Here is a 17,110-nt window from a genome sequence, read left to right on the forward strand (position 1 = left end):
TCCATAGTGTCTTGTATATGGTCTGGGGCTTAGTAAATAGTCGTTGAATCGATTTCTATGGAGATTTGATTGGTTGATTGACTGAAAAATTTGACCCTGCCTGTGAACACCAGTATATCTTAAGAGTCACAGGACATATGTACTTTTTTTTCTTTGAGACTTCTATAAAACAGTGGCCATGAGTCACGGAGCCCTTTGAGAACCTGACAGAAGCTATAGACCCCTTTTCCAGATAAGTATCCACTTACTAAATTCTGCATGCAGTTTTAGGGGATTCATGGATCACTTGAGGTCCATTCATAAACCCCAGGCTAAGGGTGCCTACTCCACATTTATATATTTCTCTTGATGTCGACTCTATTTCTTATATTCCTTAAAAGATGACCTCTGTGCCCAACCCCAAACCAGAAGCTTTAGTGTCATTCTCCACTCTCTCAAGCTATTGTGTTAGTTGCCAGATCCTGCAGCTTCATATATTAAGCCCAGAGTGTTCTGCTTTGTGAAGGAAAGTGCACGTTGTGACACTCAGATAAGTAATATTGTACAGAACATCATTGTACTGGCATAGGGAGGACCTTTGTCATCTGGAAATAGGGCCTATCCCTTGCAGAATGGGAATAGGGCAACAGAGTTTACTTTTCATACTAATAACTCTATTTTGGTATCTTTCTTACTATCCCCTTCCCAAATACTTACACATGTCCAATGTCCATTTTGCTGAAGTTAGGGCTCTGTTATTGGCCATTTACCATAGGTGGCAATGGCTTTTGATCAGAGGAGTGAATCTCACTACTGCACCAAATAAATGAATCCTCCTCAGTGTGACATGTAGCTAATGTTTTATTGCTCACTGGCACCTTAATTCAGTTCATAGAGTCAGACTTTCCCACCAGGAGGTAGACTGTTGCTTGTGGAGTTGTACTAGGGGCGTAGGGAAGGAGGAGCAGACAGGTTTTTTGTGATACAATATGAGCAACTCGCCTAGGATTTGGATATGTTGATAGTAGCAGAGTGAGTCTTATTTCTTGTTTCCCTGATTCATCTGACAGTTAAGAGAAATCAACACTTTGGTCAGACACTGTGTAGACATTAGGAGTGCAGAAACTATTAAGGAAGAGGACACAGAATCTGTCTTCAGGTTCAGGGTGGATTGGGATATAGGCATACAAACTGATTGCTCATTCTGTAGTGATGGGGATTATTCCGCTTCTCAGGGAGGCAGGCTGCTGGAAAAATATGCAGGCTCCATGCACAATAATAAAACCCTTTAGAATGACCATGGATTCACTCAACTACATTTATTCAAATTTTTACTGCGTTCCATTACAGGCTAGAGACCTTGGGGCTACTGAATGGACAAGACAAAATCCCTGCTTTTATGGAACTTTATAGTGGGGGAGACAGAAAACAGACACACAAAAAATATGATTTGAGACAGAGTTAAGTATTATGAAGGAAGTAAGTAGGGAAAAAGGATAATGAATAATGAAGGAAGTTCATTTAAACAGGATGGGTAGGGAAGAGATGGTGTTTGAGCTAAGGCCTGAAGGGTGGGGAGGAACAAGGAGCTTTCTAGGTTTAGAGAACAGCAAGCAGAGAAGCTCTGAAGCAGAAATGAGTCTGGCAGTTCTAGAAAGAGTGAGAAGGGCTTCTGGCTAATGCGGAGAAAGGAGGGAGAGGGGCGGGAGATGAGGTCAGGGAGGGAAACTGGGCCCACAGAGCAGGCTAAGACGTCTGGATCATATCTTAAGTGTGTAGAAAAGGACCTGGAGGGCTTCATGTTTACAAAAGAGTACGCTGAGTGCTGGATGAAGTTTAGGTGGTAGGGGTGAGGGCACAAAGTGGAACAAGAGGCCAATGTAGATAGGTTTGTTTATTTATTGAGTATTCATTGGGTACTACTGGTCACAACTTATTCTTGCCTTTGAAGAACTCATCTTCCAGTGGGCTTTGCTTACTTAGTTCCTCTCCCCCCACCCTGAGCCCTTTTAAAACGAACCTTCTTGGCAACCACCTCTGGGGCTAATATTTCACTTTGAGTTCTTTATCTCTCTGGCAAGTGGTTCTCTGTCTTAGATTAGGATTTTAGGGTTTTGAGTAATGATAACTACTATTATTTATTTAATATCTCTTATAGAATTAGTTACCAGGCATAATTTATAATCTTTTTTAACCCTCATAAAAACCTTTGCAATGAGGTTATTATTATTTTCATTTTACAAATGAGGACCCCAAAGCTCAGAGAAATGAAGTGCCTCAGTCATGGCTACATGTTTAGTGCATAGTGGCCAAGACTTGATCATAGGCCTCTTGGCCCCTAAACCTTATGGTCTTCCTGCCATGCTGCATGTTGCATCTTAGAGAGTTGAAATGAATGGTGAGCTTATTTGGGAAGTTAGGAAGTTAGTTTTTCTGAGTCTGGTATTACTCAAGAGCTGATTGTTTCTTTGCTCTTGTCCTAAGGAGAAGTTAGGTCTAACTAAAGAACACAGACTCTGTTGTCAAGTTGTTTTTGTTCTGTTTTATTTTATTTTTGTTAATGACTGGTTTTCTCCTAGCATTCTGTTATCTATCAGTTGAGGGTAGCTTGAGCAATTCCAGTCAAGTACTGGGGCTTCTGCACTGAATTACTCCATTGCTCCGTGCTGGGCTTCCTCTGGAGTGGTTGAGGTCAGGCTATTGGCGCTGGAAAAACCCTTCTATCAGACAGTTGCGTGAATTGGGAGCAGGTCATACCTAACTCCCTTTTTACCGCCAAACTCAAGGTGGCCCCAGAAGCTCTGAGATTTAGAACACGTGCTATGTAGCAAATCACCCCCTACCAGGTAGCACTCCTTCAAAATCTTAAAATGTCAGTGCACACTGATGGAAGAGAGAGAATATCCCCTCCCTCCCCCAACAAAAGCACCCATGCAGTCTTTATACAATCTTTAAGGCTTCTCTGCCTAGACACTAACATAATTCAGAACTGCCAGAGCATGTGGCCTTATAAAGGTAGCAGGTTCTGCACACATTCGCAATTAACTTTACAGTGTATCGTGCCATCCATAGCCATCATTTGTCTCTAGGTCAAGGGGCTCCTTCCTTTACCAAAAGGATAACAGATTATGGATTCCCTTTCTGCTTCTTAAATTTCTCATCAGAGGAGCCATCTATAGCGGGGTGGGTTGGTTAAGGTCCTGATTCCATGATAGCCTTGCTCGGGGGGACTTGGACGTGGGAGCAGGCAGATAGTCCTCGACTTGTGCCCTTCTTTCAGAAGCCTCTTGGCACCTTTACTTTCCCTCTGACTTGCCTGACTACAAAAAAAAGTGCTTTCTGCTTAATAAATGTCTGCTTGTAATATTCTGAAACAAGGAGGCTAATCAAAGGCCCTGTTCTGCAGAACAGGGACGCTAAATGACAAGATTAATTTCCGTAATCAAGCAGCTTAATTTGGACATTTTTTCCCTCTCTGTTGCTGATTGAAATTGAGGCAAATTTCGCTGTGGTGAGATTCTGTCCTCGCCTAGGAAGGCTTACTTACTGGCAGTAGAAGAGGGAAGGCAAGGCGAATGTGGTCAGCGAGACGAGGGGAGGCGAGAGGAGAAGGGCATCACGTGAAGTGAAATGTGAACAGTGAGCTAATGCAGAAAGTCACAGGAATTTTTCTAGGGCCTCTTATATGAAGTGGTGTGAAGGACTTTATGAAATTCTCACACAACAGCTACTCATGGTCCCGAAATGTTTCCATCAGGGGAATGAGAGCACGGTAGTCACTTACACTCATACAGCTGTGGCATGTTTGGACAGAAGGTCACTGTAGAAATCTTCTAATCCAAAGGCCTTTTTTCATAAAACATTCCCAGAAACGTTAAGGAACTTGTACTCTGTTCAATAATACCAAGCAAAATTTCAAGACAGAAAGTCAAGAAGTTTAAGCAATCTAATGGGATTTGCAGGAAAATAAACTGTAACATTATGCTGCACCTTACATTTGTATAAAGTATTATAATTTACAAGGTACTTTCAGGACTTTTAAGTGGCAGATGGGATTGCTCAAATTAGAATTTGAACTGAATATTTTAACCCTTATCTCACCCCATTTATAAAAATCAAGTCAAATGGATTAAAGATTTAAACGTAAAACCAGAAACTATAAAACCACTAGAAGAAAACATAGGGATAGAGTTTCATAACATTGGTTTGGGCAAATATTTTTTAATATGAATCCAAAAGTATAGGAAACAAAAGTAGAAATAGACAAATGGGATTGTATCAAACTAAAAAGCTGCTGCACAGCAAAGGAAACAACCCACAGGGAAAAGAGACAAACCTATAGAATGGGAGAAAATATTTGAAAAGCATACATCTGATAAGGAGTTAATATATAGAATTTTTAAGGAACTCAGAAAACTCAAAAGTAGGAAAACAAATAACCTGATTTAAAAATGGGCAAAAGACCTGAAAAGACATTTCTCAAAAGAAGACATACAAATGGCCAACAGGTATATGGAAAAATGCTCAACATCACTAATCATCAGGGAGATGCAAATTAAAACCACAGTGAGATAGCACTTCACACCTGTTAGGATGGCTATTATATCAAAAAGACAAGAGAAGACAAGTGTTGGTGAGGGTGTGGAGAAAGGGAATCCTTGCACACCGTTGATTAGAAATGTAAATTAGTACTATGGAAAACAGAATAAAAGTTCCTTAACACACCAAAAATAGAATTACCACATGACCCAGCAATCCCACTACTGGGCATATACCCAAAGGAATTGTAAACAATACGTCAAAGAGATAGCTGCACCCCCATGTTTATGGCAGCATTATTTACAATAGCCAAGATACAGAGTCAACCTAAGGTCTATCAGTGGATGAATAGATACAGGAAATGTGGTGTATGTATACAACAGAATACTATTCAGCCTTAAAAAGGAAAGAAATCCTGTCATTTACCATAGCATGGATCGATCTGGAGGACATTATGCTAAGTGACATAAGCCGTGCACAAAAAAACATTCCGTGATCTCACTTATATGTGAAATCTATTATAAAACAGTTGAACTCATAGAAGCAGACAGTAGAATGGTGGTTACCAGGGGCTGAGGGTGGAGGAATTGGGGTATGTTGATCTCAGGATACAAAATTTCATTTAGACTTGGGGGAATAAGCTCAGGAGATCTAATGTACAATATGGGGGCTATAACTAATAACGAGATATTGTATACTTGAAAATTGCTAAGAGAGTAGATTTTAAATGTTTTCATCACACAAAGGAAATGAATATGTATGTGAGGTAATATTTATATTAATTGGCTTGATTTAGACATTCCACGATGTAAACATATATCAAAACGTTATGTTGCATACCATAAATATGTACAATTTTTATTTGTCAATTAAAAATAAATACAAAGAATTTCAAGTGAATATTTTTTTAGATTTTTAATAACATAAATGAGAAGACCCTGCAGGCTTCTTGTTTCTTAGAAAAGCAAACACCTCACAATGGGAATTCAGACATCTCCATTTTTGTTGTGCTTGCCGTTAGAATTGAAGAACATTACTTTCAAAGAAAAAAACAATAGCAGTTTTGTAGTTTTGGATAACTATTTGAAATTTTGACCTTCAGGTTTTTCTAGATCCAACCTTGTTTAGGTTACATTATGCTGGTCCCTGGCTTTTGGTAGGAAATACGGTGAGGTGGGTTAATCTGTGGACAAGAGGCTGAGTAGGTGTAGGTTTTAATATTGGCTTTGGCTTTAACCCTCAGTAAGTCATTGAACCTTTCTGGCCTTTCTTTCAGGTTCCCGGTGCAAACCAGACAGTCTACTAGACGAACTTTAAAAGAGCTGTAACACTAATTGTGAAATAGAGATGACAATACCAATCTGCCTCATAAAAGAATAATCAGTGGTTACAAAGCTCTTTCAAAACATAAAGTACTAAATAATTGCTAAAAGATGAAATAAATTGACTCCTAAATAAATGTATATAGGGAAAATTAAATCAAGGCCAGATCAGACTGAAATTAATAGTCAAGCAGCAAGGCTGTGTGTGTATGTGTGTTGGAAATAAGACAGAGAGTAACTTAATGACCAGTAAATCCATGAACTCTGGGTTAGCACAGCGAGGTGTATGTGAATTGAGACACCACTCTGCACATTCTCCCCAGGCCTCATGACCAGGATCTTAGAGAAATCTGCTTGGTCCATTTGCTCAATCATTTAAAAACCTTTATTAAGTACCTATTATAGGCAAGGCATTATTGCTACAAGACACTCTTCTAGACTTCATGGAGTTTAGAATTTATTGGAGGAGATAAGATGTAATCAAGTGCATATAATGTAAATCTCTACGAGAAACACTGCAGGAGCTGTAAAACTGTTGTATGTGAATTCCCAGGGAAGTTTTAATTAGTGTGACCAGAGAAAGCACACTGGAGGAGATGGTATTTGAATCCCATGGATTTCCGTGGGCAAGGACAAGGACAAAGAGGAGGGCTTTAGGTGGAGGTGCCAGCATGACCAGATATGGAAATGTTATAATTTTCAAGAATGAGAAGTTCAGGTGTCTTGCTTTTGGATTTGTGTTGAAGAGATATAGGAGAAAGGGATTAAAAATAGGTGGGTGTAGATTGTAGTGAACCCTAAATGATTGTGGAAAACCTAAAAGGCATAAGAATACATGAAAGCAAAAATGTTAGGATAACAGTCTCAAATGCTAACAAAGCATTTATCTTCCAGCAATGTGAGAAGAGCAGAGAGTAAAAATCAATTTAATAAAATGTAAGTAATCCAGTGTAGGGTGAAAAAAAACCCAGGCCATAGAGGATTAAAGCAGCATTTAAAATATTTCTTATCTAAAAATAATATCTCACTAACAAAAAGAAAAGAGATCTGCAGAAACCACAAGTCACAGTGAGATCAGAAAGGAGAGGCGAAAGTTGACAGGTTTATACTTGACCACCCAGGAATGCATATTCTAGTGAGAAGATATAATTTGGCAAGTTGTGAGAAAGACAAAGATGGGTAAATAATGAATAAAGCACTTAGTGAAGGGGCAGTTCATATTTTTCACAATATAGTTCCATGTACTGTACTTTAAATAGGAGCACAGAGGCACAAAATGGCTGATGGGGACACACAAAACTTCAGGTTCTCAAGCAGAAGGACAAATGCCCATTTGGGTTGGCTTTTGACATCAGTTTGCACTTGGTTGTGGGTTGTCCATGTGCATTTGTTCCCGCACGAGTCTGTCTTCATTTTTGACTCTCCATTCCCTACCTCTGTCCCCTCTCATCACAGGGTTTAGGGTGATTTGCCATGTGCTCAGATAAAAAGTGAAAGAAGCCTTTTAAAAGTATTTTTATGCCTATTCACAATCTCCTGAATTTTATTATAGTTTTTACGTTGGTTGAAAAGGTGTTTTTGTTTGGTTCATATGGAAAACTTTTCTTAAACAGAGTTTTTTAAAAATGTAATTCCAAAGAACAAGTGTAATGGACTAACCAGATGGGGAGGGGAGCAGGAATTTTGGAACATAACTTCTAATCTCTACTCTACTAGTTACTAACTGTGTGGACTAGGTGAGTCACTTCATCTCAGTGATCCTTGGTAGTGCTGTGAATATTAGAGAGCTTGTATACACAGAGCCCAGCCCAGTGCCTGGCACGTAACAGGGACTTCATTTTCTTTTGAAGTTAAAAGTACAGTTGACCCTTGAACAAGGTGGGATTTAGGGGTACTGACATCCTGCACAGTTGAAAATTCACATATAATTTTTGACTCTCCAAAAACTTAACTACTAATAGCCTACTGTTGACCAGAAGCCCTACCCATAACATAAACAGTTGATTAACATATAGTTTGTATGCTGTATGTATCATATACTGTATTCTTACAATAAAGTAAGCTAGAAAAAAGGATACATTATCAATAAAATCCTAAGGAAGAGAAAATATATTTACTATTCATAAAGTGGATGTGGATCATCATAAAGGTCTTCATGCTTACCATCTTCCAGTTGAGTAGGCTGAGGAAGTGGAGGGGTTGGTCGTGCTGTCTCAGGGACAGCAGAGGCAGAAGAACAAGTACATGTAACTGGACCTGTACAGTTCAAACTCATGTTGTTTGAGGGTCAGCTGTATCACTTTAATCAGTTTTCTTGTTACAAAAGCAATACATACATACTGGAGAAAAACTAGAAGATCAGGAAAAAACCGGCACATCATCTCACCAGACAGTAGTTAGCACTCTGAACATTTTTCAGTGTGTTATATAAAATAAAAATGAAGTCATAGTATACATATTGTTTTGTATCCATCGTTTTCTATTTATATGGAGATATAAGTATAAATTCTTTTGTATGTATTCATATACGTGATTATCCTTTCCCATCAAAAACATCTTTCTACATCATTTCTAATGACCCCATAGAATTCTGCAATATAACCAATTCCCTACTGTTCAGTATTTTATATTATTTTTAAATTGAGAGATTTTACAAATAATATAATGATAGACATCTTTGCAGATAAATCTTTTAGTCTATCCTAAATTGTTTCTTCAGCATAAATTTGCAGAACTGAACTCGTTTGGTCAAATAATATCAATATTTTGTGGTTTTGAATATTTATTACCAAATTGATCTTCAGACATTTTAAACTAGTCTGTGTGTTTATCAATAGTGTTTATCACTAGTCTGTGTGGGAGTATCACGTAACATACCTTTGCAATAATAAAAAAAAATCTTTGCATATTTGAGAAGGTAAAACGTTATGGTTTAGATTTCTATTTAGTTCATTTATTAGTGAAGTTGAACTTTTAAAATATACTTACTGGCCATTTTATTTTTTGCTTTTGTGAATTTTTTTTTATTCTGGTGGTACTTTCAAATGGAAGCTTTTTTTTTTTTTCCTTTCTTTCCCTTGTGTCTGTCTTCATGATTTCATTTAGTAAAGTATTATTCTTTGTTTACATTTGTTTTTTTGGCTAGACTTCAAACTCCTTCAAGGCAGGATCATATCTTATTCTTTTTCGTATCCTGAGCACCCAGCGCAAAGGAGGGATTCAGTAAGCATCTGGCGGGTGTGTGAATAGATGGGAACAAAACAAATAGAAAGACGGGTGAACCAAGGTAAGTGTTCCCTGTCTGCTCACCCAGACTTAGTGCAGTCAGTAGAGTATAGGTGACACATCTTGTCTAAGCCATGTGTACAGAGCTCAAAGCAGTTCCCAGGGACCAGACTAAAATGATTAACCCAACAGAAGATGGGTGACATGTAAGATAGTAAAGGAAGCTAGGAATTCTGATAATGAGCTGAGCGGTCAGCAAAAGTTCAGGTGGAGGCTGAATAAGGGACAGCTCAGGGCTGCATTTCTTTTGTCACGTTTTTCCTGTCTGACACCTTGGAATTGTTGTGTATGATTTCTTCATTGATCACTTCACCAGAAGCAATTCTTCAGAGTATGAAGGGTCCTTGCTGTATTTCTTATTGAGAAGGCCATTCTCATTTGGCCAAGGTGGTCTTCATATTGGATGGCAAAGCTATTTCTATAGGCCAGACTGGGACAATATCTCTGTCCCCTTGGTCATTTGGGAGGCTGGGCCTGTTGGTATAGCACATCCTGGAGTTGCTCTAACTTCTTACTAGCTCTCTTTTTTTGGCAATCTTATCTTTTGAGCTCCTAATGTTTATAAAGAAAGATATAGGAATGAAAAGAAGGAAGGATACTGACACCAGATAATAAATCAATTATCAATTTTTGATATAGGGATCACAGATTGTGATCTGAACATGTGGCATGGTGTCTTATGTAGCCAATGTATGTTGGTAACGTTTGCACAACATGTTTCACATAATGTGCTTAATGGACATTGACTGTGGTTATATAGAACTTAATACTAAATCAATGTTTATAATCAATAAATGTATGTTGCTATGGCAGATTGTATTTTACTACAAATCATGTGTATTGTTTGCCTACTCTTCCTTTGGTAGGGGCAGATAATTTTATAAATCTCCCACTTAATTAGGCATTCGACCAGAAACTAGAAAATGAAGATAAAGCCCCTTGAGGAAATTATTCTTAATTTACATAAACTGTTAACACTTGCTGATCTAACAGAATATTCTTTTTGAGGTAAATAACATAGACCTTGCCCCTTATATCCCTTATATCATTTACTTACATATTTACATCAGAAGATGGCATGACATTTAAGATATGTCTAGGCAATAGAAAGTGAGTTTTTGATATTTATTTCATTTATTGGATCATTGTGGACATCCAAGTCTTATGACTTATGTTCATAGCAAATATGTTAACCTGTGACATCCACTTTGGTCATCCATAGAAGCAACATTGATCCAGCAATAAATAACTATTGTTTTCATTTTAACAGCATGCTGCACAGGGACGCCCTGTTTGTTGCATCTTGTCACTTCTGCACTTGTGAGCTCGGAGCTGTTAATACTATACAGAAACACCAAGGGATGATAGTTTAGACAATTAGTGGAGATTTAAATAGTGGTTAATAACTAAGCTGACGTAAACATATACATGAGGAAAAAAATCAGGAAGAACATTAATAACTGAAGTAACTTAAGCAAAGAGTTATAAAAACGGTCTGGAGTTTGGATAGTGTCAATCAAACTGAGGTTAACAAACACTGTCAGTGATGGTGAGGCTAGGAGATGATAATGAATGTGATTGTGCTCTACAGCTGAAGGAACATTGTAAATATTCTATAGTACCCACAGGACTTTGATAGGAGAAGGCCAGGAGAAGCTAAAAAAGACTTGTGCTCAGACCCAACAAGGACAGCAGAAATTGGGGTGGGTGTGCCAGCTGTAGGTAAGTCATCTGGCTCTAAGGCTGTTTCAATAGAAAATGTTCTTTAAGGGAACACGGTGGACCTCCCACTGGGTGAATCATTGGATGCTGGACCAAGGAGGAAGATGGCATACATCCACTGGGTGTGGGGGGAGCTGCTCTGTATTCCCGTTATCAGAGCTCTTTATATTCTGGTGCTGATCTGGCATCAATGCTGAAGGGATGGCTGGTACTGTTCGGTAGGGCCCCCTGGGAGAAATAGAGTAATGTGGAGTTGTGACATCTTCCAGGCAGTCAACGAGGTTTTAGGTTTGGCAGATCTTCATCTTAGGATCCTAAGTTCCCTCCCTAGCAACATTTGGCACATTCTCCTGATTCATTCTCTCCCTCACTCTCACCCTGGGTGGCATCTTTAACTTATGTGTACCCCCTGCCATCTTTTGACAGAACATTTTTCACAGAAACAATCCAAGATGCTCCTGACCACCACCCGCCTCCTTCCCCTCCCCTCCCTCCCCTCCCTCCCTCCTGCTGATTTGTTATTATGTACTGCAGCTGCCCAGAGGATTTTAAATAGACCCATAATGGCACAGCAGTGCCTCTTGGAAGTTTAAATATAACCTTCTTGTTAATCTTGTCTGTAGTGGCAGCAGGAACAGCACCTGGAGAAGAAGGCAGTGGGCAAGAGCTGCCCAAGGGTCCCACCCTGAGATCACAGTTTAGCAATCTTTCAGGTGTCCTGTGATCTGAAAGCCTCAAGGGTGGCTGTGCCTCAGCCTGAGTGGATTTGGTGCTAGAGTGACAGTCCCTAGAAATGTAAGGACAGTGTAATACCAGAGCAAAAGAGACACAGGGAACAATGGCGAAAGCTTGAAATTCCTCTCCACCTTCTGCCAAATCATGTCACTCACCTCTGCCACTCTCAGAGGTGGAATACATTTGGTCTTATTTAGCCTTTGGCCCTGTGTGGGGGCCTGGAGTGGGAAGGGCTAATTAGTGTCAATTACGTTGGTGGCCACGATTCTTAAGGAACAGGTGTACAAATCATAAATGCATCCAATGCATGGTATAAAGGCCTCAGAACAGCTTCCAGGGGCTGTGATGGGTGGTTGCCCTGACTCCGGGCAATTGTTCATGAACGGAAAAAAGGCTACAGATTGTAGCCCCAGTTCCCAAACTTGTCAATATTATCTTGGATTTAACAAATGTCAAATCCTAATATTAATTCACTCATTCAATGAATTCATATTGAGCACCAGTGATTGTGGCAAATGTTCCAAGATCAATGGAAGTTCGAGGAACTTGTTAAGTTCAAGGAAGCCTTTAGAGGGATACACCATCCAGAACAGAGATTTTCAGGAGGATATGTTATAACATCCATCTGGTTGATTTTTTTCCTGTGGAAGTGTTCTAGGATGTACTGCTTATCCAACGATGGGAATAAAAGAGATCAGACATTTAAGGAAAAAGAATTTAAATCCTGTAGAGTGTAAAGAACTACGCTAAAGACTTAGTTTTGGTGGAAGAGGATACAGGTGATATCATTTGTTATCTTAAGGATATTTACAGTATAAGAGAGGAGCCTAAACAGATAATAATAATAGTATCTACATTATAATAATAAGCAAGTCAAACATTCTTATAGCATATTTTGGAGTATGTTGTGAGTTTATGTACATAGTTCTGTTTTATGCTCACACTATCTGATGAGGTGAACATTGTTATTTTACAGAAGAAACGTAAACTGATTAGGTGGGTTCCCATAGTCAATCAGCTAGTGACTTGTGGACCAAGACATCTAACTCCAAATAAAAGTGTGTGTTATTCATCTTTGTATCCCTAGGGGTTGGTATAATGCGTTGCAAAATTGACACCTTTTATTTTTAGTGAGTGAATGAATGACACCATTTGCTGTTTTTCACAACACTACAATCATATATTCATTTAGAAATAAACACACAAAAGCCATTTAAAACAGTTTGGTAAAGAGGTTGCTGAGGAAGGGCAGTGAGTCAGGAATGGTTCTGATGGGATAGTGGGTCATGGGGTACCTTCTAGAGTTTTGCTGTTCAAAGTATGGTCTGAGGACCAGCACCTCCAGTGTTGTCTGGGACCATGCTAGGAACACAGAATCTTGGGCTCCACCCCAGACCTTCTGAATCACCCTTGTGACTTCAGGGTTGACTTTGATTGAGTAGGTTGGGAGGCTTCTTACAAATTGGAATCTGCAAGTGATTAGAGGTAGGTGACGTAATGATGGAAAAGAATTAAATATTATCAGAATATCACTGTAATGAAATAGCAGAAAGTAAGAAAGGGCAGAAAGCATCACAGGAAGGTGTCTATCTAGAAAACTGAGCCACTCAGAGTGGAAAACATTATTTTGTAAGATTTCTAAGCATAAAGGTCATGTAAAGGCTGTTTATAGAGCAATTAAACCCATTAAATAAGAACATTACCTCTATCTCATGGATCAGGAAATGCTTGCTGAATTTTGTTTATTTAATAGCTTTTAATCCCTTATGGAAATGGAGACCAATTGGTTGTCACTTTACTCAAAATAGTATGTAGTTTTCTACCCACTTGCATGAAATTGGACCTATTTGGAAAAGGCTAGACAGGTTCTATATGTATTCTGAGAACCATTAGGGATTTTTCAAAATTATAAGCACAGTTATGTCTAATGTGAGCAAAACAGAAAAAAACCAATCCCTGCCCAAATGGAAACTTGTTTCTCTACTTTCTGCTATCATTTTAATAAAAGTACAATTATAGTATTTGCTATGGTCTGAATGTTTGTGTCCCCCAGCAATTTAATGTTGAAATCCTAACCCCCAAGGTGATGGTGTTAGGAGTTAGGGCTTTTGGGAGGTAATTATGTCATGGGGGCAGATTTTCATAAGTGGGATCTTTATAAAACATGCCCAAGGGAGACCCCTTGCCCCTTCTACCAAGAGAGGAAGGTGCCATCTATGAGCCAGGAAATGGACCCTTAGCAGACACCAAACCTGCCAATACCTTGATCTTGGACTTCCCAGCCTCCAGAACTGTGAGAAATAAATTTCTGTTGCTTATAAGCTACCCAGTCTATGGTACATTGTTATAGCAGCCCAAATGGACTAAAGCTGTATTTTTAATCATCTATTTATTGCTGTGAGTGAGAAAAACAAAAGCTGGATGCTTTATCCTCCTTTAAGGAGCTCATAGTCTAAATGGATAGAAGTAGAGGAATCATATTCCTTGTCAAAATAAAATCCTTGAGGTGGGAATGAAAAAGGCAGGCATGACAGGTAATTAGGAAGACTGGGATCTTGTACCAGTTTGCTACTAAATTTGTGTTCTTGGAAACTATCTTAATCCCTTCATGTCTCAATTCCCCATCTGTTAAAATGAGAAGCTTGGATTGGATGGACTTTAGGGTCTTTCAGTTCATGCTCCCAAGCCTGCAGGGAAATGGACAATCAAGTGGCGGAGTGATGCATGGGAGCTTTGGCTGACCAGATAGAAAAGATGAGATGTGCTGCAAAAAGTCTGTTTATCTCAAAGGTTTTGTAAATGAGTTGATCTTTTTCTTTTTCCTTTATGAGGTGGCTTAATATTTGCATTACTAATTGCCTGCTTTCAAGGTTAATGGACATTTCAATTTCAAATGGTCCTAAAAGCTTTCCCCAAATTGGGGAGAGGCTTGTCTGGCGATTTGCAAGCCCAGCTACAGTTGATCATGCCTGTGCCCTGTGGTCACAATTATGCTGCCCTAGGGTCCTCCTCCCTCCACTCACAAAGTGAGGTTAAAGAGAAAGATATCCAAGGAGTCCGATGACTCAGGCTGAGCCTCAGAGACTGGGGTCCTCAGCTTTATGGGTCTGAACTTGGTCAGGTTTTCAGGGGTGGACATTTTTTACAACATTTAAAGCTTATATCATTCTACAAGAACCTTCTACGTTTTCATTTATCTTTCTTTGGAGATATCAGAAATAGATGTTTCATTTGTAGCCAACACATATTGAACTCTTACTGCTTACCATGCACCAGAAAGTTCTCTCTATGCATTATCTCATTGCATTCTCACAACAATACAATTATGTGTTATTATTATTCCCACCTTACAAGTTAGAAAACAAAGATTCAGAGAGTTTAATACTAAGTACTTGTGGAAGCACACAAGAAAGTCAAATCCAGTTCTTCCAAAGGTTAAAACTATTTTTCCCCCCCTGGCCCAACCTGACTTCTTTCTCTAGAAAAAAATCTAGCTCATATTTTGATGATGTTGATGATGATAACCACTTTCTTATATCTACTGTGCTGTCTAAAGTTTACATATCCTGATGTGATAATTTTTCCCTATCTTGTTACAGCACTAACTCAGCTTATCCGCTAAATGTTGTTAGATTTTTTTCCCTCTGCTCAGTGTGGATGGGCACAGCTTCTTTTTACTAAGTGCACTCGTTCCTGTTAAACTTTTTTTGTTTTGTTCCGATCATAATTATGTACTCCAGTACATAATCTGAATTCTGATGAGTTAGCAGAGCTGGGCTCTAATTGCTCTTTTAAGTCCTGAAACATCAGCATGACCCAACGAATCTTAGGGCTCTGGCCTTACCCAGCTATCTCAGGAGCTGGCTTTAGGTGTGTGGCAGCTCCCCCCACAGTGAGGCTTGCTGGCAGTAGAAAAATGGAGCTGAATTTCAGCACACACCTGCAGTGCAGTCTGGCTTCGATGCCCAGGACAACGAGGTAGCTTGGTGTCCATCTGGACTCAGTGATCACCTCCTGGGAGGACAAAACCTGAATTAGATTGTCATGGCTGAACAGAAAGGGGCATTGTGTATTCTGAGGCTTGGCGAGTAGAGAAGCACTTGCCAGCATTTTGCGGAGTTAAATCTCCCCATCCGTGGCTAAGATTATTTATTTTTAGCCTCATTTCTTCTGATTACTCAATTGTCTTGAACAACTTGGTGAGAAAAATGATATCTCTATGAGACAATTATAGAGGGATTTCTTGATGGAAATGTATGGGTATAAAAATATTTCATTTTCCTGGATGCCCCTGAATCTTTGTGACCTCTTGGGTTTTGGGGGGGAGGAGGGGGAGGCGAGGGGGATCTCAGTAATGGAATTAGCTGAGGGATGATAGTGTGTTCCGGTGGTAGCTCATTCTAGTTGTGCATTTAATTTAGTGGAGAGGCGCTTTTGCAAATGCATAGAGGTGGATCCGCTTCTGTAGAGGCATCTGCTGGCCTGTTGCCATAGAAACAGAGGTGGTCTTTACTCAGGAGCATAGAGTTAATAAAAGCATTAACTCTTTTCCACTTTCATGAAGGAGTTAAGACATAGATTTCAAAGGAATTAAAATTGCTGCCCTTCTCCCATTTCCTCCTCCTAAAAAGTCTGATTGCGGAGAGATCACTTACTGATTGTACTCAGGTGCGAAGACAGAGCGTGAAGAGTCCCCAGTGGAACACACCATTCGGATAAGAGGCCAAACCATAGACAGGGCAGCCGGAAGAGCGGTAACCAGGAGGGCTTATCTAACCTGTGCTTGTCGGGGGGAGAGGTGCGGAGGGTAAGTTCCTGGAGCCCTTTGGGAACTGGTGAGGAGTGGCTTCAAATTAGGAAGCACAGGCCAAAGACGAGTGTGAGAAAAACAAGCACATTTGGCACGGTCACTAGTGCCCACTTCATTTTGTTCAGAAAGGAGGGAGGGTGCCGAACACATTTTTGGTTGAAGGATAAGTACAGCCTGAAATTCTCTTGAGGGCTAAGGATTCGTGAGCTGCATAATTTTTGATCCAGTATATTCAGATCTGCTTTGGGATTTGTCTGAATTATAGACGTCACAAATGCAGTTAGTAGGAATATTATGTGTAGCACTGATTTCCCTGGGCCTTGCCACCGTGCGAATGTGAAATATCAGTAATAGTCCAGATCTCATCGAGTCTTGCTTCTTCCTACTCACGTAAGACCAAAATCCCCTGGAAGATCATCATTCCCTGGTGCACTTTGGGGTGTTCTCAGGAGGGTCTATTGCAGGCTCACAATCAGTTGCGGTGCAATATTCGCTAAGAATGGCTGCCGGTTTCTGTGGGTTTCCTGGTTTTTCCTGGGTGTGAGTATCATTTCCTGTTGTTGTGATTGCACTCGGCACCGCTCTGTGTTAGGCATGGCTGCTGCTTCCTTCAACTGACATGGCATCTGCCTTGCATGGTGGCCTCTTTCAGACCCTGCTGTCCTCTGCCGTTGAGACCACAGCCCCCCTGTGGAGATGACAGTGTACCACTAATCAC

The 17,110-nt window shown here is 39.8% G+C and overlaps 1 protein-coding gene and 1 non-coding gene across 2 annotated transcripts in view; one reads left to right on the top strand and one right to left on the bottom strand.

The window, feature by feature from the left end:
* GRIN2B (glutamate ionotropic receptor NMDA type subunit 2B) overlaps positions 1–17,110 on the top strand; it is a 401,817-nt gene that overhangs the window by 161,170 nt on the left and 223,537 nt on the right. The gene's annotated exons all lie outside the window — the stretch shown is intronic.
* Positions 5,792–5,851, bottom strand: LOC123640907. Its single transcript, XR_006736136.1, has one exon. It is a non-coding gene; the product is annotated as a U7 small nuclear RNA (small nuclear RNA).

This window comes from Lemur catta, chromosome 6, assembly GCF_020740605.2.
Source record: "Lemur catta isolate mLemCat1 chromosome 6, mLemCat1.pri, whole genome shotgun sequence".
Taxonomy (NCBI): Eukaryota; Metazoa; Chordata; class Mammalia; order Primates; family Lemuridae; genus Lemur; species Lemur catta.